The sequence below is a fragment of the Dromiciops gliroides genome, chromosome 3, assembly GCF_019393635.1.
Source record: "Dromiciops gliroides isolate mDroGli1 chromosome 3, mDroGli1.pri, whole genome shotgun sequence".
NCBI classification, from domain to species: domain Eukaryota; kingdom Metazoa; phylum Chordata; class Mammalia; order Microbiotheria; family Microbiotheriidae; genus Dromiciops; species Dromiciops gliroides.
The window spans coordinates 559,201,903-559,227,090 of record NC_057863.1 but is presented as its reverse complement, the minus strand read 5'-3'; the positions used below and the strand labels follow the sequence as shown (position 1 = coordinate 559,227,090).

General features: G+C 36.7%; 1 protein-coding gene across 7 annotated transcripts in view; it reads left to right on the top strand.

Annotated features, from left to right (window-relative positions):
• Positions 1–25,188, top strand: part of DLG2 (discs large MAGUK scaffold protein 2) — a 2,692,860-nt gene that overhangs the window by 1,334,681 nt on the left and 1,332,991 nt on the right. The window lies entirely within an intron of this gene.

Here is a 25,188-nt window from a genome sequence, read left to right as displayed (position 1 = left end):
TAGTCTAATAGGAAGACTAAAACACATATCGGTATACAGTATGAATCACAATGTCCAAAGTGCCCTGGAAGCCATGCATGTTCTGCTTCTCCTTTAATTCTGAATGGCATCTCAGGAAATCATGAGAGCACAAGGGGTACGAGCCATTCGTACTATATGAATGACCAAAAGTGGATGTTGGTTCATGGAATCACTCCTGCCATGTAGGGTGGGCAGGATAGAATCAAGGAGGTCTCTATCAAGGAGATGGCATATGGTCTGGCCCTTTATGGAAGGATATATTTTGGAAAGATAGAGATTGACATAGGAAGCATACTGCAGGTGGTAGAGTAAATATTGAGGGTTATGGCATGGGAGCAGGAAAACGTATGGTAGGAGGTGAAGAGGACAAAGAGTTTATGTTATCTATTTTGTCATGTTTTGATCATTAGACTTTTTTAATTTTGGGGGGAGGGCATAGCTATGACTTTCTGGTATAGAGCTCTTGTACTGAAGAAACTTCCCCTTTGGTACAAAATAGCTCCTGCCCTAGTTTATTCCTGTTATTTGGGGTCCTTAAGGGGTGACTATATGGACATTAATAATCAATTCATAGTTTTCATTCATTATTTATTTCAATAAACATTACGATTCTTTCCTCTCCCTTACCCCCACATCCAACAATAAGACAATGACAATGTACATAGAGCATTTAAAGTCTTAGAAGCAATGTTTATGTGCTTTTGAACTTAACAGTCCCCCTGCGAGGCAGGTACTGGAGTTGTGATTCTTATCATTGTATAATTGAGGAGAAAGGCTCGTGACTTCCTTGTGGTCACAGAACTAGGGTATATCTTACTTCTGGTTAGAAATCTGGGTTGAATGTGCTCTTTAGGGGAAAAAAATAACATTTAAGCCCTGTTTTAGTCAGAGAATTGCACTTCCTGTCTTTGGCCACTAGATGGAGGAAGTAGTTGAGAATCCTTGGTTCAGGGACAATTGGGTCTTGTGGGAGAGTTTTCACAGGCTCATCATATCTAAAGTACAAGAGACTGAGCTAATAAAAACACAAGGAAGAGTTTGGCAGTGATTTGAGTGCTTGTGAATTATGCATCGCCTTCTATGCCCAGAGATTAGTGAGGAGAAGTGTTTGAGGGAAATATGGCCTTGACAGATGTATCCTAAATCCAGGCATGCGTGTTCTCTATCAAAGCTCTATGTAAATGAAACATTTCCTGCTTAAATTATCATTAATTGTAAAGGGAACCTGAAAGCCTAGACCAGATAATACAGAACAATCTGTCAAGAAGGCTGAGGGTGGGATTAGGGTTAGAGAAAGAAGAATATGGTGAAGGAGACCCTGTCCTAAAATCTTTACATAGATGAACCCTTCCCTAGGAACTGGGACCCCCTGGTTGTAGCATTGGCTTATAAATAATTTGCCTTTAAGGTTTTGGGAAAGTGAGTCATCACAAAAGAACCATTTTAAAATGTTCACATACCACTCTCCCTCTCCTTGAAAATTAGGAACAGAGAGCATATATTGGCATTGTTGCAAAAGCCCTGGTTTTAGATTCAGAGAACCAGTCACATTCCAGGATCAGCTGTTAACTGTATGACCTTAGACGAGCCAAATAACCTCTATTGACTTCAGATTTGTGAGAAATGATTTTTGTAATTAATAACTTGTAGATATAATCCTGACTTCCTCTCATTCCAAAGTCCTTCCTGATAAAATAAAGTCAACTCTCCTAGGTCCAGGTCAGGGCTATAAAACTTTAAGATAAGAAACTCTCCTTGGCCCTGGTCACAGCTATAAACTTTTAGGAATCTTGATATAAGAATGACCCTTCTAAATTCTTGTTAGAGCAATAAAAATTTGGTCTGGGGTGGAGATTAATAATTAGTCCTAGGTTTTTGGGTGGTCTGCTATCAGCCTACCTCCTAATTAAGTTGACCAAGCAGACATGATTAGGTACCTCTCAAGAACAAAAACTCTTTGAAGGGCATATAATCTGTAACCCCACAACCATTAGGGATTTTTGGTCTGAGAGAGACAGACAAATAACCATACTTTTATTAATAATTTGTCAGCCTATTAATAAAATGATTAAATTGCCCAGAATATAGGCCTCTCATAATGTAATCATCTTGGATTCTTATAACAATAACAACAATGCTATATAATGATGATGATGATGATGAAAATAATAATATTTATCTAATGGCTACTACATGCCAGGAAGTGTGCTAAGCTCTTTATAAATACTGTATTGGGACAGCCAGATATTACAGTGGATAAAGCACTGGCCCTGGATTTAGGAGGACCTGAGTTCAAACTCAGTCTCAGACACTTGACACTTATTATTAGCTGTGGAGCCCTGGGCAATTCACTTAACCCTCATTGCCCTGCCCCACCCCAATAAATTAAATAAATAAATAGATAGATATATGATAGATAAATAAATATTGTCTCATTTGATCTTCATAACAATCCTGGGAAGCAGGTGCTATTATTAACTCCATTTAATAGTTGAGGAAACTGAGGCAGACAGAGGTTAAGTGACTTGGTTAGGGTTGCATACTTGTTGAGTGTCTGAGGCAAGATTTGAACTCAGGTCTTCCTGACTTCAGATCCAACTTTATCTACTTATATAAACACAATAAATGAACTTTTTCAGCCCAGTTAAGAAGATAATCAGAAATTTACTCTAATATTCCTTTCTTATTATGGAAATGTGATTGGATTAGGAGTCAAGAGGTTTAGGTTCAGTATTCAGCACCACAGTTATTTACCTGTGTGACCTTCAGGGAGTTGTTTGTGTTTCCCTTAGTGGCTTCACTTTCTTCATCCATCAAATTGAAATTTTAGACCAAATTATCTTTAAGGAACTTTCTGGCTCTAAATATACATATAATACTTTTGCAGCTCAATAAAGAAGAAAGGTTTAAGAAAGGGACTGAGTCTTTCTTAAAACTAGAGGAAGACCTGTTACTGTACCATTGATCTAGTTTAATTTAATGAGTGTAATATCTGAATTAGCCAACCAGGTAGCACTTTGTTTGAGTCACCAGCCCTCTTTGGCACTTAGTTCACCCAGTGTTCCAATTCATTCATTCACTCAACAAGCATTTATTAAGCATCTGCTACATGCACAATACTATTCTAGTGGATATATACCTCTTCCACCTCCCTGACCCCCCCCCTCCATAGCCTAGACACTCAAGGAACTTATATTCTAAAGGAGAGAAACATGTTCACAGAACACTGAATACCAAGCATACACAAAATAATTTGGGAGGTATAGTGCAAATGAGCTAAGAAGAAAGCAAGCCCATCTTTTTTTACTAGCTGTACTATGGCCCATGACCACTGGAGGGCAGTCAAATCTGCAAATACCTAGTTCTTTTCTTTTCTCCCCTTCCCTGACTCCATCCCCATGAATGACTGAAAAAGAAGTCATTCCCTAATAAATCCTTGACCTCTTAGAGGTAGGATTTCTGCGTCTAAGGGTTAGTTCTCAATCTCAGTCTTGGTCTTGGTCTCTTGGTCTCAGTCTCTCTGTCTCTCTGTCTCTCTGTCTCTGTCTCTGTCTTTCTGTCTTTCTCTCTGTGTCTCTCTGTCTCTCTCTTTCTTCCACTTCCTCTTTTCTCTCATAATTACAAATTTTTTAAAGGATGGCTGAACCAATCAATAGTTACACTAACTGTATTAGGACTCCTATCTTTATACAGATCCTGCAGCATTAACCATTACCATTTTTTTTTTGTTGTTGTCTTTGCCATTGCTGAGCATGACGTCAAACCTAGTTTGTTGTTGTTGTTGGTTTATAACTCACATTTCTCTTATTAGTCATTTAGAACAATTTTTCCCATTACTATTAATATTTTGCATTTCTTTGGAGAATTCTTTGCTCATATCCTTTGAACTCTCATCGACCGGGAAATGTCACTTGACCTCATATATTTGTGTTAATTCTCAATATATCTTGGATATCAGACCATTATCAAAGTTATTTGATGCAGAAATGTTTTCCTAATGGGAAGTTTCCCTTATCCTAGTTGCACTGATTTTTTTTTTAATTTTAAAGTTTTTCAGCGTCATTGAAATGGTCTACTTTATCTTTTATTATCACCTCTATCTCTTTTTTGCTTTTCCAATAGCCATAGCTGTGAAGAGTACCTGATCTTGTTCTCTTCTAATTTTTAATTGTTGTTGTTCAGTCATTTTTAAGTTGTTTCTTATACTTTGTGAACATTAAGTCCAGCCAGAAAAGTACCACTGCTTCCTGATGGCCATATCAGGGGTCAGTGATCACCAGTAAATTGGACAACAAAGTGTGCCTTAGAGCACACAATTCAAAAATGGAAATTGATTGCCTTGGGAGTTTCTGGGTTTCCCCACACTGAATATTTTCAGGCAAAGGCTATATCTTACAGGGTGTGATAGTGGGTATTCTTTTTCGGATATGTGCTGTACAGAATAGCTTCTAAGGTCTCTTCTTGCTCTGAAATTTTGTGATTCTTAGAAAAGAAAAACAGAAACAAAAAATAAACCAGAAATTGGGTCTCAAAATGGGGGGGGGGATTAAAAAAAATGATTTGCTAGGCCAGAAGGGAATTCTGGCCTATAATTTTGGAACTAAAAAGACTGACAAGTTTAGATGAAAGGGAAAAGAGACCCCTGAACAATGAATTATTTTCAATGATCATATGCATATTTGGAAACATGGAGTAGTTGCCTAGGTCCTTATGACAAGATCATTGATATACTGTTGAGGTGGAATTTTATGTTCTGATCCAATAAGCATTCCCTACTATGTGTAACATCCTGTGTTAGGCATTAGAGATGGATAGACAATAAATGCAATAGTGTCTATCAAAAAAACCCATATATTTTTCCAAGGGTATGCAGCATGTAAACAGATAAGTAAATGCAAGATAATTTAAGGAAGGAGAGACTTCTAACAGGTATGTGTTTGGGGGGGGAGTGAAGGGGGGGAGTAGAAAGGCCATCTGAATTGAACCTCAAAGGAAAATGAGAGATTCTTTCTTTTTCTTTTTTAAATCAGAGGGACAAACTTCCCTAAGTGGTCAGATTTTAAATGTAAAAAAAGTACCTATCCCAACAAGAGGCAAGAAACAGATGGGTGCTGATGCCTGCATTCATTAGTATACTTCAGTTGCTGAGGTGTCCTCGTGTATTTGTGGCCTCACCTATTTCTAGTATCCATTAGATATTGATGCAGCCTTGGAGAATTAGCTTTTTCTTTCCTTGTATCATAAACCTTATTTAAATATTTTATTTTATTTATTTATTTTTTTAGTGGGGCAATTGGGGTTAAGTGACTTGCCCAGGGTCACACAGCTAGTAAGTGTTAAGTGTCTGAGGTCGGATTTGAACTCAGGTCCTCCGGACTCCAGGGGCCCGTGCTCTATCCACTGTGCCACCTAGCTGCACCTTATTGAAATATTTTAAATAGCGATCTGCAGTTTCCTCAAGGGGGCAGGTCCTCTCTGCTGCTTCCAGATTGGTGACACTGAATCCTTATAATTTTCCTCTTTGATATCCCTAGTTACCTCTGTTCCTCAGTTTGATTACCATGCTCTCATGTGCACCATCTTCTTCTTCTTCATTATCATCCTCACCAACACCATCATCATGTAGCCTGATGTAGGTTTATAGATTTGGAGATGACTTAAAAAAAAAAAAAACATGCAAGAGAAGAAAAAAAAATTCTGAAAGGCTGGGCTAAGGAGAGACAATTTAATATTCTGTTTGCTTATACAGTTAATGTGTGCTGTCATTCAGGACCCACTGTTTAGATTATTGGTAGAGGCTTAATGCTTTATTACTTGCCCAGGATTAAGAAAGCATGGATTTTTCCTGAGGAAAAAAAAATATTTTGCAAACCTTTGCAGTGAATTTAAGTAGATTTAGAGACAAGAAAGTGGAATAGTGGACAGAGCCCTGGATTTGGAGTTGGGAAGTCTGGAGTTCAAATATGACCTCAGACACTTATTAACCGTGTGACCTAGGGAAAGTCAATTTACCTCTCTGTGCCTTAGCTTTCTTATCTGGAAAATGGGAATAGTAATGGCTCGTACCTACCTAACAGGGCTTTTTTTTTTTTTTGAGGATAAATTGCGGCTAAATTTAAAATGCTTTTTTGCTAACCTTAAAGTGCTAAATAAGTGTGGCTTTTGAAATCTAGTACGAGAGGGAAGTTGTCCTGACACAGCAGTAATGGGAACAGCCTAGTAGATACTACATATTCCCTTCAATTTGGGCTCCTAAAAGACACATCTATGTTCAAAGTACTCTGAGTTAAAAATTATTCTAAGCCACAGTTCATGACCATCTATATATGATGATAACTTCTCTCCCTCCCTCTCCCTCCCTCCTCCCCTGCCCCACCCCTGCCCCTCCTCTCTCTCACTATACAGAATACATATTACCACAAACTAAGGCATGTAACTAAACACAGTACCAAGATAAATTGCACAGGAAAATCCTCCCCTACATACAGGATCACACTGACATAAATTATCCCCTGCATATGCTGGATGGCTAAGGGTCCTATAGTCATGTGCTCATTGGAATACCTTCTACTTCCCTATCAATGTCATCTGCTTTTTTCTTTTTTTTTCTTTGTTTCTTTTTCTTTTTCTTTGTTTCTTTTTTTTTTTTTTGCAGGGCAATGGGAGTTAAGTGATTTCTCCAGAGTCACAAAGCTAGTAACTGTCAAGTGTCTGAGGTCGGATTTGAACTCAGGTTCTCCTGAATCCAGGGCTGGTGCTTTATCCACTGTGCCACCTAGCTGCCCCGTTGTCTGCTTTTTTCCACTGAGCTGATACTACTATCTGCTTCTTGTCCATGGTGTAGTGTCTAGGCATCCAATTCCTGCAAGTGGTTATTTCTAACTCCTCTGTGGACTAGTTTTTAGGCTCAAGAATATTGCCTTTCTTGAGAAACATCTTCAGCACTACTTAGCCAGCCCAGTCAGAATAAATCTGCTTTGTTTCTCTCCTTAGGAGCAACTCTCCCATCTATAGTTGAGTTAAGGTGAAGAGATTCCTTTTATCTCTTATCATGCCCTTGCAAGGTGGTGATAGAGCTATCAAGTTGAACGTGGAGTTTCACTTGGCAAGAATAGATTAAAGTAGAGTGATTCTGGTTATTCTCATCCTGCATTCTTGCAGATATAACAAAATCATTTCTCACCATATGCGTACAGTAGCAATGTAGCACAGTAGAAGCATAATAAAATAACTGGAATTTACATAGTACTTTAAAGTTTGTTGAAGCTGTTTACATGCTTTTTATTTGGCTCATAAAACAAGCCTCTAAAGAAGGTCAATCAGCCAAAAGACAGTCAGCAACATTTATTAATTTCCTGTTATGTTCCAGGCACTGTGCTAAAGTCTTGTAATACAAATACCAATAGAGAGAAAGATACTTGCTGCCCTCAAGGAGTTTGCAATTTAATAGGGAAAGCCAATCCATCAAAAAAAGATGAAAATGGGGTGAGGAGAAGATACCTGGCTTGGAAATATACTAGAGGAAGCCTGGTGTATAGCTTAGATAGGAATGAGATGTGATTGACTTAGGCACCTTCAATAAATGAAGGTTCTAGGAAGAGCCATTCAGGTGGATGGAGAAGCCACTGGAGTGGAACATGCTTTCAGTGTATGAATTTCTGGGCCTGAGTGAGGCTTTTGGATGAAGAGCTGGGGCATGGTAGAGGAGTCTTCGAGCATAGTATTATTCACCGCATTTGAAAGATTAGAAAACCAAGGCCGAGAAAAATGGTGTAATTTACCTATCAACATACAGTACAGCTAAAAATAAGTGCCAGTGATGGGGTACAAACCAAGGGTTCTTCTGAAACCAAGCCCAGTTTCCATGACACTTTCTTGCTCTTTAAATCTGTCAGAAGAATATAAACTCTTTGAAAACCAGGAATCTTCCATTCATATTTTTGGTTATTCAGTTCATGGTATAGTCCCTGGAATTTAGTATGTACCTAAATGGGTTTTTTTTTTGATTGACTGACTGATTGATTGGAGAGCTCAGTTCAATCCTGGCTCTGCTATTTCCAGCTACATGACCTTGTACGCAGTATTTAACTTCTCTGGGATTCCATTTCCTCATCTAAAAAATGATACTGTTGGACTAAAAGATCTATAAGGTCTCTTTCAGCTCTAAATCCTATGAAAATTGAGACTGCATTCTTGGTAGAAGTTTTTCTCTTTTTTCCCCCCCTTAACCAGCTGCAGGGCTCCAGGCTGCTTTCCCTTGCCTTCTGTGGAAGCAATCTTCTCTGTTTATTGGTTGAGAGTTATGAGTTTTTGCCAGATATGTATGTGAGGAGCTATAATAAGTTGCCTCCCAGAATTTGGGTTTTAACTGTCCTAAGATTGCTTTCCTTTATGCTGAATGGAGGAACTAGTGGAGCAAAACACCAATATCAAATTACCCTCATCTGCTCTGCCAAAACGAGTCTCCCATAGGCCTGACTGAGACTGGGGAGTCCCAGGGTTCCCTGTGCATGTGAAAAAGGCAGATTCAGAGAAATGTCAGTCATAAAATGTAACTGGCATATTTACTTTCCCATCAAGGGCAAGGAGGTGCTTCTGAGATAGACTTCTCTTCCTCATCTCTTCCCCCTTAATATAGTGATAGGCTATGAGTTGCTGGGTTGAGGTTTTTATGAACGACCAGCTCAAAGCATTCCATTTTCTACTTCAGGGAAGGTGGGCTAGGCAGCTTGTGATGAATATAAGGTCTGCAATAGAATTAGCTTAATGGAGGCAGGAGGAGAGTTTCTGGCTTCTTCAGCCCCTCTTTTGCTCCTTCTCACAGCAGATTACCTTGTAAAGATGTTATAAAATATTTCACCAAAGCAGCTAGCTGTAGTATGGTTGGTATTTTCCATCTCAATGTCTGATGGCATGGGGGGGGCACTAAATGATGGATGTTAGCCTCATTTATTTTGTTGCCTGCTTCATCTTGTTATCTTTTTGACAAAGAAAAATAAATCCTAAGAAATTTGCTGCTGTCAGAGGGTTATTTAATTGGGGGTCGAGGGTTGGGGGGAGGGAATGGTAGCAATTTAAGGAAAACTGCTGAAGACAGAGGGATTCCTTTGCAAAAATAAAAAGATCAAGGGAGCTGGGCACCATTAAAGCCCACACTGGCAACTTAAACCACTCTATCATCAGTCATTGTATTTCAGGAGTGAGATTTGTTTGAGAAATTGATGAAAGAGCCAGAGTTTTAATCTTTAAAGAGTGTCTCTGAGTCCTTCACACTATTCATGTTAAAGAAGGATTCTGTTGTATTCCTGATGTGCACAGATGTTCCTCTGAACTTTTGTGTTTGATTATTTAGGACAAATACCAATGCCTGGTGGCTTCTTTTGGTTTCTTTTTCTATAATGCTCATCTTATGAAGGTTCACTGGAAGGGCAGTCAATAATCATGGAACAAACTCTGTAGGCATAGTTGGAATACCTAAGTTGGAGTCCTGGTCACTTCACTGAAGGATGACCTTAGGCAGGTCACTGAAACCCTCTGATCCTCAGTTTTCTCCTCTAGAGAAATGGGGAAATTAACATTTGTACCATGGGAAGTATGCTGTACTGACAAGAACAAATGCTTGAAAATAGAAAGCTGAGTTGGAATGAAAGTTCCTGCTGCTGATAGGTTACATGGCCATAATCAGGTCCCTTCCACCTCTCTGGGCCTCAGTTTCCTTATCTATAAAATGAGAGTAGGTTTAGATAATCTCTAAAATCACTCTCAGGTCTTGATCGTTTTATTTTTTTTCAGCATTCTTCTTTTAAAATTAAATTAATTTTTTTATGTTTAATTTTTTTCCCAATTACATGTAAAGATATTTTTGAGTTCCAAATTTTTCTCCCGCCCTCCTATCTCTCCCCCTCCCAAGGCCAGCAAGGGATTTGATATGGGTTATACATTACAATCATGTTAAACACATTTCCACATTAGTCATGTTGTAAGAGAAGAATCAGAACAAAAGAGGAAAAAAACAAGAACAAAAAAGCAACAAGAAAAAGTGAAAATAATATGCTTTGATCTGCATTCAGACCCCATAGTGTTTTTTCTGAATGTGGGGAGCATTTTCCACCACAAGTCTTTTGGCATTGTCTTCGAGGATTATATTGTTGAGAAGAGTTAAGTTTATCACAGTTGATCATCACACCCAGTTGTTGATACCATGTACAGTGTTCTCTTGGTTTGGCTCATTTCACTCAGCATCAATTCATGTATTTCCAGGTTTTTCTGAAATCCATCTGAGTATCATTTCTTACAGCACAAGGGTATTCCATTACACTTATATACCACATTTATATACCATTTATATTCCTCAATTGACGGGCTTCCCCATAATTTCCAGTTCTTTGCTACCACAAAAAGAGCAGCTATAAATATTTTTGTATATGTGGGTCCTTTTCCCTATTTATGATGTCTTTTGGATATATATCTAGGAGTGGTATTGCTGGGTCGAAGGGTATGCACAGTTTTATAGTCTTTTTGGCATGGTTCCAAATTGCTCTCCAGAATGGTTGGATCAGTTCACAGCTCCACCAACAGTGCATTAGTGTCCCAATTTTCCCCCATCTTCTCCAAAATTTATCATTTTCCTTTTTTGTCATATTAGCCAATTGAATTAAGTGTGAGGTAGTATCTCAGAGTAAGTCTTGGTCTTTTACACATAGATTTTTATTAATTTTCGGAAAATATTTTACATCACATATGTCTTCCTTTACCCTGTGTGTGAAACCCCACCCATAAAATAAATAATAGAAACTGAGAAATGAAAACAAAAATTTATCAAGATTAACAAACAGATTTTAATTAGGACATTATATGTATTGTTCTATACCCATTTACTTCTCCCCCCCACACTCTACCAAAGAATAAGGAGAGGTGTCATCTAATATCTCTTCTTTAGAGTCAAATTTGTTCATTATAATTTCATGACATTCTGTTTTGATTCTTTTGTTGTTCTTTCCATTTTAATTTTTGTCCCCTTCCATGTTTTCCTAGTTCTGCTTAATTTGTTTTTCAACAATTCATATAAATCTCATGCCTCTCAGAATTTCTATTCATCATTTCTTATAACACAGTATTTTGCTTTCTAGTACATTTATGTGGGACTATTTATTTAGTTATTTACTAGTTTTTCCTTCTTTTTTTTGTAACAAATATTTATTTTATTTTTTCCAGTTACAGGTAAATGTAGTTTTCTTTTTCTTTTTTTAATTAATTAATTTACTTATCTTTTTAGTGAGGCAATTGGGGTTAAGTGACTTGCCCAGGGTCACACAGCTAGTAAGTGTTGAGTGTCTGAGGCCTGATTTGAACTCAGGTACTCCTGACTCCAGGGCCGGTGCTCTATCCACTGCACCACCTAGCTGCCCCAAAGGTAGTTTTCAACATTCGTTTTCATAAGATTTAGAATTCCAAATTTTTCTCCCTTCCTCCCTTTCCTCCCTTCTCCACAAGACAGCAACCAATCTGATATAGGTAATATATGTAAAATTCATAAGTATTTTTTTTAGTTTGTGTTCAATCAGTATTAGTTCTTTCTCTGGGAGTGGATAGTTTTCTTCTTCATAAGTCCTTTGGGATTGTCTTGAATCATTGTATTGCTGAGAGTAGTTAAGTCATTCATGATTGCTCATAGAACAATACTGCTGTCACTGTGCATGATGTTCTCTCAGTTCTGCTCACTTCACTTCATATGAGTCTTTTCAGGTTTTTCTGAAATCATCCTACTTGTCATTTCTTATAGCATAATAATATTCCTTTACAAGCATATTCCAAAGCTTCTTTAGTCATTCCCCAATTCATGGGCATTCCTTTGATTTCCAATTCTTAGCCACCACAAAGAGTTGCTATAAATATTTTTTGTACAATTTTCCCCATTTTCTCTTTTTCACAATTATGATTGTTAACTGTTTCCCTCCATCCTATTCCCTTCCCCATGATATTTACTCTATCATCTATCTTCTCTCACCCTATCCCTCTTCAAAAGGGATTTGCTTCTGACTGTCCCATCCCCCAATCTGCCCTCCCTTTTTTGCCCCTCCATCTTTATTCCTTTCCCCTCCTATTTTCCTACAGTTAGATAGATTACTCCACCCAATTGAGTGTGTGTGTTATTCCCTCCTTGAGTCAATTCTGATGTGTGTTAGGCTAGTTTACTGCCCATCTTAAATAGATTCCACCCAATTGTGTGTGTGTGTGTGTGTGTGTGTTAATCCCTCCTTGATTATTCTATGATTATTCTAGGTGCTTTATTTATTGGAGATTGTCAAGGTAAGGTGAGATGATGATGATAATAATTCTAATTGTAGATAACATTTCTATAGCATTTTAGGACTTGCCAATTGTTGTACATATGTAATCTGATTTGATCAACTTGTTAAAGAAGTCATACCAGCCTTTCTTGATTTGAGTGGTTCAGACTAAATGTTATCTGAAGACTTAATATTCTATGATTCTATGGTCATCTAGTCTCTACTTAAATTAATATCAGATAAATATTTATTTGTTTCTATTAAAAATTTTCCCCAATAATAGGCATTTATTAAAAGCCTATGGTGGGCTAGTCATTCAATTAGTCAGGCTAGTGAATAGGTTGAAAATGTGCCTAAGCAAATTTTCTAGATAAATGAATCTTGTCCCCTTTTAAAAAGGTCCAAATTAAAACAGTGGGGAGTCAAAAAGAATAAGTATTTATATAGCATGTGCTAGGAACTGTGCTAATAAGCACTTTGTGCCAATAAACATTTGGCCTCCACAGCAATCCTAAAACAATGGTATCACAATTTTACAGTTGAGGAAACTGATGAAAGCAGAGCTAAAGTGACTTGCCTAGAGTCACACAGCTAGGAAATTCTGAGGTCAGAATTGAACTCAGGTCTTCCTGACTCCAAGGCCAGTACTCTATTTACTGAACTACAGATCCATCCCCAGTAATTTTCTACCCTGTTTCTTTTGATGGAATATGCTTTCTAAGGTTGCCTTCCCTTCTAAGGATACTGAATGCAATTTAATCTTAACACAAGTCAGCATAAGGTCTTTGAAGGCAGAGACCTTATCTTATTTGCTTGTATTTCTACTAGTGACACATAGATGATGCTTAATAAGTTCTTGAATGAATGAATAAATGATTGAGTCTATTAATTTGTTATGTAAACTGGGTTTGAGTCAATTGCTTTTTTTTAACAGTGAGAATTATCTCAGTCCTAGAGATGTAGGATTGTCTACACATATCATAGCAGAATCCTACCATCTACATATCACTTTCTATTTTGGTCTCACTTGGACTCTTCTTTAAAAAAAATTATGGTCTAAATCTTTGCCAAGACACTGGAACACTGGGCCAGAGAACTGAATTCAAATTCTGATTCTTCTTCATATGTGTAATTTGTAGCTTTGATTGTGTAGTTTTCAGTTTTATAAAAATAATACACTTATATTAGATCATTTCAAAGATATCCCAACACACTGACACTCTAATTCCATGACTCTTAGCAAAATATTTCCAGATCATAACAAAAGATTTTAGTGTATTTCACAATTCTACTTTAAATCTTAAAAAAAGCAACTCACTTGAAGAATGAACATGAAAAGACCAAAACAATGAACATATGCTAATTTAATTTAAATCAATCTTGGATTTAGCATGCATTAAAATAAAGGAAGTCATACTTGTCATGTTAGCACATTTTCAGGTTTTGACTTTGAAGTTAATGTCATAAACTTAATCACTGATAAAGAAGTAACTGTATTTCAGGGGAGTCAATATACATAATAGTAATGTGAAGAAGAGCTATCATTTGAAACCGAATCAAGAATTGTTCTGCTTAGTCCCAAAGAAAACAACCAATCCCCATGGGAGACGAGTGGTTGACAATTTTTTAGATGATAGGCAAGTTTTGGTCAGGGTTGAATGAGATGGTCTTTGGGGTCCCTTCCAACTCTATAATTTTATGAAGCTATGTGAATAGAATACTTAATAAAAGTTCTCACTAATTGAGAATTGGCTAAGATAGGAGGACTTTGATGATGAATGGATGTTAATAAGCCAACATTAAGTGGTAATGATGGGAGTTAAAGTAGGTGAAGCTGTATGCCCCTTTATCAGAATATGCCTTTTCTGAGGAAGTTCACATATCTATTATAGAGATGTGAAGAAATTCGTAAAATAATCACTGATGCACTGCTCAGTACATTGTAGGAAAAGGTACCCAGGGAATATCTTCCAAGTAGTGATGATTAATAGCAAAACAAAACACAGCATAAGAATTGTGGCAGTACTGAAATTTTAGTAATGGCATCTTACATCCAATATGTGGTCCATCTGATTTTTTTTTTTGTTTAACTCCAAAGGCAAATGTTTGTGTTACTGATTGAGCTGGGTCAGACTCTGATCCTGAGACCAGTCTATTCTACTACTGAATAGTTGAAATTATTAGGAAATGTTTCCTTAAGTGGAGCTAAAGTATACTTCTCTACAGCTTCTATCCTCTGCTACTCATTTTGCCCTCTGGGGTCAAGTGGAACAATAATTCAGAAGCATTTTAAAAGTACCTACTATGTGCCAAGATCCAATACCTCTTCTACCCATTCTTTGGAATTACATGAAGACAATGCTTGTGTGTCCCCCATTTTCTTTGTCTTCCAGACTAAGCACATTCAGTTTCTAAAATGAATAGCATATTTCAAGCCCACATACCCTCCAGGTAATATTTCTCTATGCAAACTCAAACTTGTCAGTGTGTCATTTAAAATATAGTAGTCAGACCTGAATCTAATATACATTCCAGCAGGTTTACATATTTGGATAGAAGTCAGAAATGATAAGTCAGGCCTGAACTGCGCAAAATATTTTTAAACCTATTTCATTTCTGCCCCTGTCTCTGAAAGTTTTCCCCAGTTAAATAATTTGTATAGTATTCCCTGACCTTTTTGTCATAGCTTCACCTATCAATAAGGCCTCTTTTCCATCATTCAAATACTTCCTGGGATCCCACATATTTTATGATATTTTTGTAGATTGATCAAAGAAGAATCAGGTAGTTTTCCTTGACTCTGTTTTCCTAGGACTTGGCATTTCCCTGGTAACCTAGTCATAAGCACATGACTTAGAGCTTCCATGGACCTCTAAGATCATGGAGCCCTTGGAACCAATAAAAATAAAGTTTGATACCATTGTGCCATTTCCTCACTGTGTGCCTGTGGACAAGTAACATAACTTCTCTGGTGTGTTTCATCATTTGTGAAATGGTAATCTAATACATATTTTGTGGGGTTAGTGTAAAGAAATGGTTTTAGCTTTCTTTTTTCTTTTTGTGAAACACAAGAGTCTATGTACATGAGGCTATAATTGCTATTCACATGTGATGTGAATATATGACAAAAGAAAAAGAGAAGCACAGCAAGCAAAAGTTTGCTCATAATTCCCTATGAGGGTGAAAATGTATTCCCAGAATTGCAGGTCTCTCTTCTGTTTACTATAATTTGCTTCTTTGTGAGGTAAGAACATTGGATTTGGGGATGAAAATCAGGTATTTAGAGTGAGAGGTGACAAAGGAGACAATGTGGTAAAGTGGATAGATAGTGAATGTTAGGGGGCAGCTAGGTGGTGCAGTGTATAAAGTGCTGGTCCTGGATTCAGGAGTTCCTGAGTTCAAATCCAGCCTCAGACACTTGACACTTACTAGCTGTGTGACCCTGGGCAAGTCACTTAACCCCCATTGTCCTGCAAAAAATAAAAATAAAAAATAAAGATAGTGAATGTTAAAAGAAGAAAGTCATTGTTTCAAGCCCTGTTTCTGACACACTGGTGGGGTGGCCCTGGGCAACTCCCCTTTTCAGTGCCTTAGCCTCTGTTTCAGCCTGTGGAGAAGATGACAGTCTACTTTAGTAGAGAGAGTGCCTTACCAGGATCTCCCTATACTGTAGAAAGGTATGGTGTATCTTCCAAAGGAGTTAACCTCATCTCTGTGAGAGCACTAGGCAATATTTCCTGTACAAATGAGAATTAAATGTGAAATATTATGTATGTTATACATGTATGTATGTATGTATGCATGTATGCATGTATAATACATAATGCTGACTGGCTAATAACTGCTGTTTTGGCAGATGTTCATAATTAGTAGTTATCTGAGGTTTTTTATGTAAAATAATAATTCTTAAAATATATATCTTCAGGCTGAACCAGGAAAACAGTTTTCATACAAGGTACTCAATTTAGATGACAAATTTCTTTTTATTTACTATTGTAGTTTGTGATCCGGTTGCTCTAACATTGAAAATGGGTAAGGCTTCAATTTATTTCCATTGAGCCTCCTCTTAATATTCATAACAGCCCTTGTAGGATCAGTAACTATGTTTACCCCCCCTCCCCCAAGTAACTCTCCAAGGTCCTGAGGGTAGGGAAAGGGATGGAAAGGTTGTAATTTGGAGGCCCCTGTGTAATATAGAATTAGAGAAACATTACTAGTCCCATTGCAGATTAAACAAATATTAAATTCCTTTAAAAATTTAGAGTAAAATGTTAAGTTTTTAGAAACATAGTAGATTTGGACTGATAGATAAAGGGATTATTTAAGAATGTAGAGATTAATATAGGGAAAAGAGTACTGGAGCAAAAGTCTGAAGATACAGTACTTTTGAGACTCTGCTAAATTATCATTCTGATGAAGGCAAGTGACTTAATCTCTCTGGGTCTCAGTTTCTTCTCACCATACACACATATGTGAGCACGTGTATATAAACACATGCATATACTCGCACACATTTCTACAACATAGACACATATGTGCATACACATACATACATACATGTTATATATGTGTATGCTTCTCAAAATCTAGCTGTACCCTAGGAAGGCTTTTAACTGAAAGACAAATGATAGGGTACTTTGAAGCAATGAATAAATTATTGTTTATTTAACTCATTTATTCTTTTAGGAGTAATGATCTAAGATAGCCTACATTGATAGGCAATGAGTATTGGAATTGCCTTGCTCCCCAAGTATCAAATCTGTTGCCAAGTCCTGTTAATTCAACATTTATGATTTTATACACATAATCATACATTTACATATATACATATATATGTACATATTCCCTCTTTCTTTTTCAGAGGTATTATTTTAATATTCATATTTCTTCATTAGCATAAATCTATTTTCTATCCTTTTCACTCTCTATTCTATTGGAAATTAAAAAAGGAAAACAAATTCCTTGTTAAAAATATAACAGTCAAGTGAACAAATGTTCTCATTGGCAGTGTTCAGAATGTCTTGTTGTTTTCCTTGAATGCACTACCTCTTTTATAGCATACTTTTTCACTGGTCCTCTGGAATCCTAGGTAGTCTTTTTATTGCTCAGCATTCAAATTGATTCGTATTACAGTGTTATAATTATAGATAAATATTTTTCTTGTCCTTACTGTATTCTTCTTTAGTAAATATATTTTTTCAAAATTGTTTATTTTTATAATATTGATAATAAGGTATAAATTATTTTTCTGGTTCTATTAAGTTCCCTCCACATTAGTTCATACAAGTCTTTCCACATCTCTTTAAACTAATCTATTTATATGCTATGAGTGTTCTGTTGCATTCATATACTACAGTTTGCTCATCCATTCCCCAGTTTATGACAATGTACTTAAATTCTAGTTGTTGTTGTTGTTGTTGTTTACCACCACAAAATAAGTGTAATTAAGATTTTTATGCAAAGATTGTCTTTTCCATTTTATTTAATGATCTTCTTATGTAAAGATGTAGCAGTGGTATAACTGCATATACTGTTAAATTAATAATAAAAAATGATATTACTAATTAATTCCCAGTTGCTTTCCATAATGTTTCTCCACATTTATAGGTCCAATAATAGTGAGCCATTATGCCTGTTTTCCAATAGCCCCTTCACCAGTCCTTTCTTTTTTATCACTTTTGTTCAGCCTGATGGGTATGGGGGGTAAAACCTTAGAATTGCTTTAATTTTTATTTCTATTACTGTCAGTAATTTGGAGTATTTTTTTTTGGCAGGGCAATGGGGGGTTAAGTGACTTGCCCAAGGTCACACAGCCAGTAAGTGTCAAGTGTCTGAGGCCGGATTTGAACTCAGGAACTCCTGAATCCAGGGCTGGTGCTTTATCCACTGCGCCACCTAGCCGCCCCCTGGAGTATTTTTTTTTCTTGCCACCACTGTGTTGCAGACCCTCACTGCTTCATGGCTAGACAATTGCAGTAGCCTCCAGTAGGTTTCCATGCCTCAAGTCACTTTGCTTCAATCCATTCTCAACTCTGCTATCAAAGTGATCTTCCTAAAGTACAGCTCTGACCACATCACCCCTTCCCCCATTTGATAAACTCTGATGGCTCCTTATTACCTTAATTGCCTTTAGTGATCCAGCAACAACAGCTTACTTGTAGTTCCTCACACATAACCTTCCATCTCCTGACTTAATGCTTTAACCTTGCTTTCTCCAATGCCTGTTATTCTTTCCCTGTTGGAGAGATTCCAATTTTAGTTAAAATCCCACCATTTGCAAGAAACTTTTCCCGATTTTCCCTTAATGAAAGCACCTTCCTATTATCTCAAATTTATCCTGTATATTTCTTATTTGTGCATATTTGCTTACATGTTATCTTCTTCATTAAAGGGACTATTTTTGTTTTTCCTCAATTCATAGCACAGTGCTCAGCATCTTGTAGGTGCTTAATAAATCTTTTTTGACTTTTTTGGCAGTGAATCTGAACAGCATTCCTTTTGGAAATAGTCACTGGGAAGCAGTCAACTAAAAAGTATTTTCATTTATGCTTGACAAATATTTATTTTCATTTATGCCTGGGAGACATTTATTTTCTTATTCTTATTTCCTTCAGTCTATGTTATGATGTATTATACATTTTGATTGTCAGCCAGTTATGTCCTATAATTATAGCTCAATCACCAAGCATCTTTTAATGTCTCTTTCCCTGTACCTCAAATGATGTAACCTTCTTGGCTGCCTTCTGTCAAATCCAAGGTAAGCCAAATTCATTGCTGCCTTGAATGGAGCTGGCAACTAGTGAGGGTGGGATGATATTTGAGTGTCTCTGATAAGAGATGATTAGTTACTTTCATTTTCCATGAAGGTTGAAGGATTTCATTATGCAAAATAATAAACATGTTTGATATCAATTCTCTAGCTTCAGAACCTGTATTCAGGAATTATAATTAGTTTAACATGATATATATATACACACACACACACATATATATATGTATATATATATACATATACATATACATATATTTATGCAAAATGTAGACGATATTCAAAACTTAAGGGACCTAAAACTTCATGTGCTTCCTTAATATTATCCTTAAGGATAAGAGTATTTCTTTGTTATTTTTAGTATTCTGTTGGACTTCTATGTTTTAACAAATATCCTTTCAAGCCTACGTTGTCTTATTGGTCAAATAGTGGGAGAGCTATTTCCAGAATTTTATGTAGAAGGAGTTGAAAAATAATTTACTTCAAGCCTCTTTTTAAGTGGTGAGGAAACTGAGACTTAAAAAGAAGAGATTTGTCCAGAGCTACATAGTGTCAGAACCAGGACTTGAAACCAGGACTGGACAAGTTACTTCCCCACTTTGGGTCTCAGTATCCTCACCTGTAAAGTAAGGGAGTTGGGGGTAAATAGTCTATAAGATCCCTTCCTACTTTAAATATATGATCTTATAATTGTCCAACTTCAGTACCAATGCTCTTATTGTTATACACAACTGCCTACTCTATGTGTAGCACATTGTTAATTGCAACAAAAAAAATACAAAGCTAACTAAGAAGAAACTTCAGGGTTTTATGATTTAAGAGGAGGATAATATATATACATTTGTGTATTCATACATATATATATATATGTGTGTGTGTGCATGTTTGTATGTATGTGTGTATGTCCATGTATACAGATATATGTATATATACTATATATAAACATATATCATAATTTTATTAACCTATAATCATATTTTTATAATACTTGTAATTTCATTTGTTCTTACTAATAACCCTGGGAATTTGCTAGTTTAGTTATTTATCATTCCTGTTTTATAGATGAGTAAATTAATGTATAGAGCTCCTGCTATAAGGATAAATCAAGGCCATACTTGATAGTTGATCTATTAATTTTGGCCAACTTCTTGTTGGCCTTTGCTTTAAAGAATGTAAGGCCATAAGTACAGGGATTCTCTCGCTTTTCTCACTTTATCACAATGTCATGGGGAAAAAAACAACAACACTAGATACTGTGATGCTTAAAATATAATTAAAGCTTTAGCACCAGTTTGGGGGCATTAAGCATTTATTAAGTCATACCAAATATCAGTAAAGAGAGAACACATGGAGTTCAGAAAGTTAAGAAACCTATTTACCCTAGAGCAGAGATGAGGTCAGCCTTGTCTGCTTTTTCTAAGAGTCCTCTGCCACCAAGAGCCAATTAAAGAAATGAACTGCCAGTCACAGCTTCCTCAAAGTCCCAAGGAGTGGTGGTCCATATGCACTGCTTCAAGCTAATTGGCCAGCATCACCCAAATCTATTGGTTCATTGGACTTGAGGGTGGTCCCATGTTGAGGTTAGAGTTTACACCTCCTGAGAACACACCCTCTTGAGAGCCAGACAGGTGTGATTTTAATTGGATTAACTTTAAGTGAGTTAATCAGTGAAGTCTGTCAATCTCAGTCAATACAATGAGTCCAAATCAATCTGGGGACTTTGGATGTTCCAAAACCCATTATTTTCTTACAAAACTTAATAATTGTTGATTGATGAATTTAGCCACAAACTCCCTGGTACAAGAGTACTGAATGAAATCTAAGAACAAAACAAAACAAAGCAAACTGATACTTTCCTCTAATCTACTTCCAAGCTCCAGAACCCAGTCACCCAAATCCTTGTTCTGGATCCCATGCCTACATAGCGGTCTTCAAGACTTTCATAGAGTTAGGGAATCTCAGAGTTGGAAAGTACCTCAGAGGTTATATAAGCTAATGTGTTCCAGGATATGAGAAACTCTCCTTCCTTCCAAGGCAAAGAAACAAAATAAATCAATCAATTAACATTTATTAAGTACCCACTATATGTCAGAGTCTGTGTTAAGTGCTCAAGATACAAAAAGAGAAAAAACAGTACCTGCCTTCAAGGAACATAAAATCTAATGGTAGAGAAAACATGCACAAGTATGTTTTATAAAGGATAAATAGGAAAAACAGCAGGGGAAGGCACTGGAATTGAGGGAAGGCTTCCTTCAGAAGGTGAGATACCTGTTAGGACTTAAAGGAAACCAGGGAGCTCTGTAGATGGAGCATAAGAGGGGAAGAATTCCAGCATCAAATTCCCAGGTTTGTTAACGAGAACAAATTAAATCAAAAAGGGTAAAGGATCATCATAGGATAATTAAATGATGTTTTGTGTATGTATGCATGCATGCCTGTACATGTGTATGTACATAATCCAGGCATAGGGGACATGCAGAGAGAATGTCACATGGAGCATTATGTGATAGTGGAATGAAAAGCAATAAAAGCCTTACCAGGTAGAAAACATACAATGGAGTTAATCGATTTTCCTTCTACATATGGCATGTGAGAAACATTTCTTTCAAAGCTATTGTAAAATTATAGCAGGAGGTTAAAGGGTAGAATTTAGCCAACAGGCAAAATGTTTATATCATACAGAAATCTGGAGCTGGAAAGAATCTTTGAGAGGAATGTCTCATTTGACAGAAGAAGACAGACTCAAAGAACAAATGATTTCCTCAAGGTCCCACAGCAAGTCAAGGGGCAGAACTGGGACTCAAACCAAGAACTCAGAATGCTGAAGTCCAGGGCTTTTGGAGCTCAGACCATTAGTTCTGTGGAACTTCTGTACTCAAGGTGGGGATTAAGCAGTTTCAATGTGCCTGACATCTCTGAGTAAGGAGCAGAGCATTCTCACCACCTACGCAATAGAGAATAATGTAGCCTGGGCCAGCTCAGCAGAGCCCAGCATATGAGTGAGTGACAGTATGGTTGGCATGTGCAGCACAGCTTGTTTCCTCATCTGCAAAATGGGGATAATAATATCACACCTACCCACTGCACAGACGTTCTGTGAGGATTCAATGGGAAAAGACTTTATAATTTCAAAGTATTTTGAAAATGTGATTTTTTTTCAGTTATTGTTGTTGGGGGTAATTATATGGTAGAGTAGATAGAGTGTAGAATCTGGAGTCAGGAATACAGAAATTTAGTTCCTGCCTCGGATATTTATTAGTTGTATGACTGTGAACAAGTCATTTCACCTCCATCTGCCTGAATCTCCTCATCAGAAAAATGGAGATAATAATAACAACACCTACATGCCAAGGTTGTGAAGAAAAATGGAGGTAATATTTGTTAGGCATTTTATAAACTTTAAGGTACTATATAGGTACTAGCTACTATTGTTGGTATGGGGGCTTTTGAACTACCTGGACAGCATCAATGTTTTTAGAATTTTAGTTTTCAAGGTCAGCCAACCCATCACCTTGGGCAGATAGATGGCACAGAGGATAGAGTGTTGACCCTGGAGTAAGGAAGGCTTATCTTCCAGAGTTCAAATATAGCTCCAGATGCTTACTAGCTGTTTGACCATTGTCAAGTCACTTTATCCTGTTTGTTTCAGTTTCATCATCTGTAAAATGAACTGGAAAACCATTCCAGTATCTTTGCAAGAAAACTCCCAGTGGGGTCATGAAGAGTCAGACGCAACTTAGAAAACTGAACGGCAACAACCCATCACTTTGCAACATTGTGAATCCTGTTTATAGGATTCCCAACACTTTTGAGCTCATGCTTCTTTGAGACCACTCTAGTTGTAAGGGAATTTGCTTCTTTTTCTGATATTGAACTCAAATTTGCTCACATAGTACCCCTAATTATGGACTATGAAGCCAAGAAGAACAAGTCTAATCATTCTCCCACATTCTAGCTCTTCACATACATAAAGACAGTTCAGTTGTCATGCCCCCTTTATGTTTCATTTCTCCAGATTAACAATTGAATTTTGATAATTGAACCTTTTAAAGAAATATTCTCATGCTCTTTTACCCTTCTAGTTGCCTTCTCTTCATATGTTCCACTTTGTCATTTACTAATATTTTAGTGCCCATCAATCATGTCTAACCTACAAACATATACTAAACATTGTGCTAAACACTGGGGAAACAAGACCACGCCCTACCATTAATGAGCTTTATTGCTGTTATTCATTTGTTTCAGATATTTATAACTCTTCATGATTCCATTTGGGGTTTTCTTGGCAATGATACTGAAGTGGTTGTGTCATTTCCTTCTCCAGCTCATTTTACAGAAGAGGAAACTGAGGCAAATAGACTTCCCATAAAGTTAAGTGACTGAGGCCAAGATGAGTCTTGTTGATTCCAAGTCCAGTATCCACTGTGCCATACACTGTTATACACATTCCTTAGATGTTGTCTAAACAGAAAAGAATATGGTGGGACATAGTGTCAAAAATGGATACCTGAAAAAGATCTCAGAAATCATTTAATCCAACTCTCTCATTTTACAGGTGAGGAAGGCAAGTCTCAGAGAGATTAAATAACTTAACCAAGGTCACACAGGTAGTTAGTACCAAGTTGAGATTTGAACAAATATCTTCACTTCAAAGTCCAATGTTCAATTACCTTATTTGCTCAGAACATGAGTCTTTGAATTGCTAATTTGAAAGCTTTACTTAGCCCTCATCCTTTTTGAAATCTGTACAGTATTTGTCCTATTGACCACACTCTCCTCTTGGATACTTTCACTTCTATAGATTTTTAAAAGACCACTTTCTCTTGATTCTCCTACTACCTGCATGGCTATATACATATACAAGTACACATATGCAATATCATATCAATAGTGGATATTGATAGGCATCCCAAATGTTCCACATCCAAAGAACATAGAATCATCCCTGCCCCACCCCCAAATGCATCCCGTTCTCTAACTTTCAAATTTATCTTAAGGGCATTGCTATCATTTTGATTAACCAGGTTTACAACCTCAGAGTCATTCCCAAATATTTATTATTTTTTACTGTGGCCCCCAATATCCAATCACATTCGAAAATTCTTGTCCATTTTATATCAATGACATCTTTTACATCTATCCCCTCCTGCATGACTAGGACTATTATGACAACCTTTTAATTCATCTCCATGTCTCCAATCTTTTTCCTTTCCACTTAATCCTCCACACAGCTGCAATATCAATTTTCCTAAAGGAGAGGCTTCTGAACATGTCACTTTCCTACCCAAGAAATTAAAGAGGATGCCTCTTATCTCTAGGATCAAATGCAAATTCTTCTATTTAGCATTGGAATTCTTTCATATTCTGGTTTCACCCTGTTTCTAGTCAAATCCTTCCCCTCATACATTGTGTTCCCTGTGCATGACATTTTGTCTCTACCCTCCTTCTCTTTGCACAGGCTGTTCTCAAAGGTTTCTTCCTTGCCTATATTTTTGAAATTTCTATCTCCCTTCAAGGGAGACACTCAAAGGCCTCCTACCATGCAAGTACTTACCTGATCCCTTAGGTATTAATACAACTCCCTACAAATTACTTTTAAGTTATTTTGTCCATATTTTGCATTGATTTGCTTCAGTCAAGGAATTTTTTCATTTGTGTTTTTAGATTCCAGCACTAAGCATCACTTAAAAATGCTGGTTGAATTTAACTGAAAATTATATAAGTTTTGTTACAGTCTACAGTCTTATTGTAATGATGATGTATTTAGGATTTTGGAGACCAATTCCCTAGGGAATATATAGCGAACATTTCCTTTGTCATCTTCTAGAGCCTAGCTTTTTAAAACTGTGGGTTATGACCACATGTGGGATTGCATAATGGAATGTGGGGGTTACCAAAAATTTGGCAATAGTGAAAAGTTATGTATACCTATTTTTTTTTTACTATATCTCTGAGGTTGTGTAAAACTTCTCTGTAGAAAAGGGGTGGTGAGTGGGAAAATTTTAACAAGCCCTGTTCTAGAAGATGGGGAATTAATTGATTAACTTTGGCTCCACAAAATGTGAATTTAAGGGTGACTTTTCTTAGATTAACAATCTTTTGTTAATA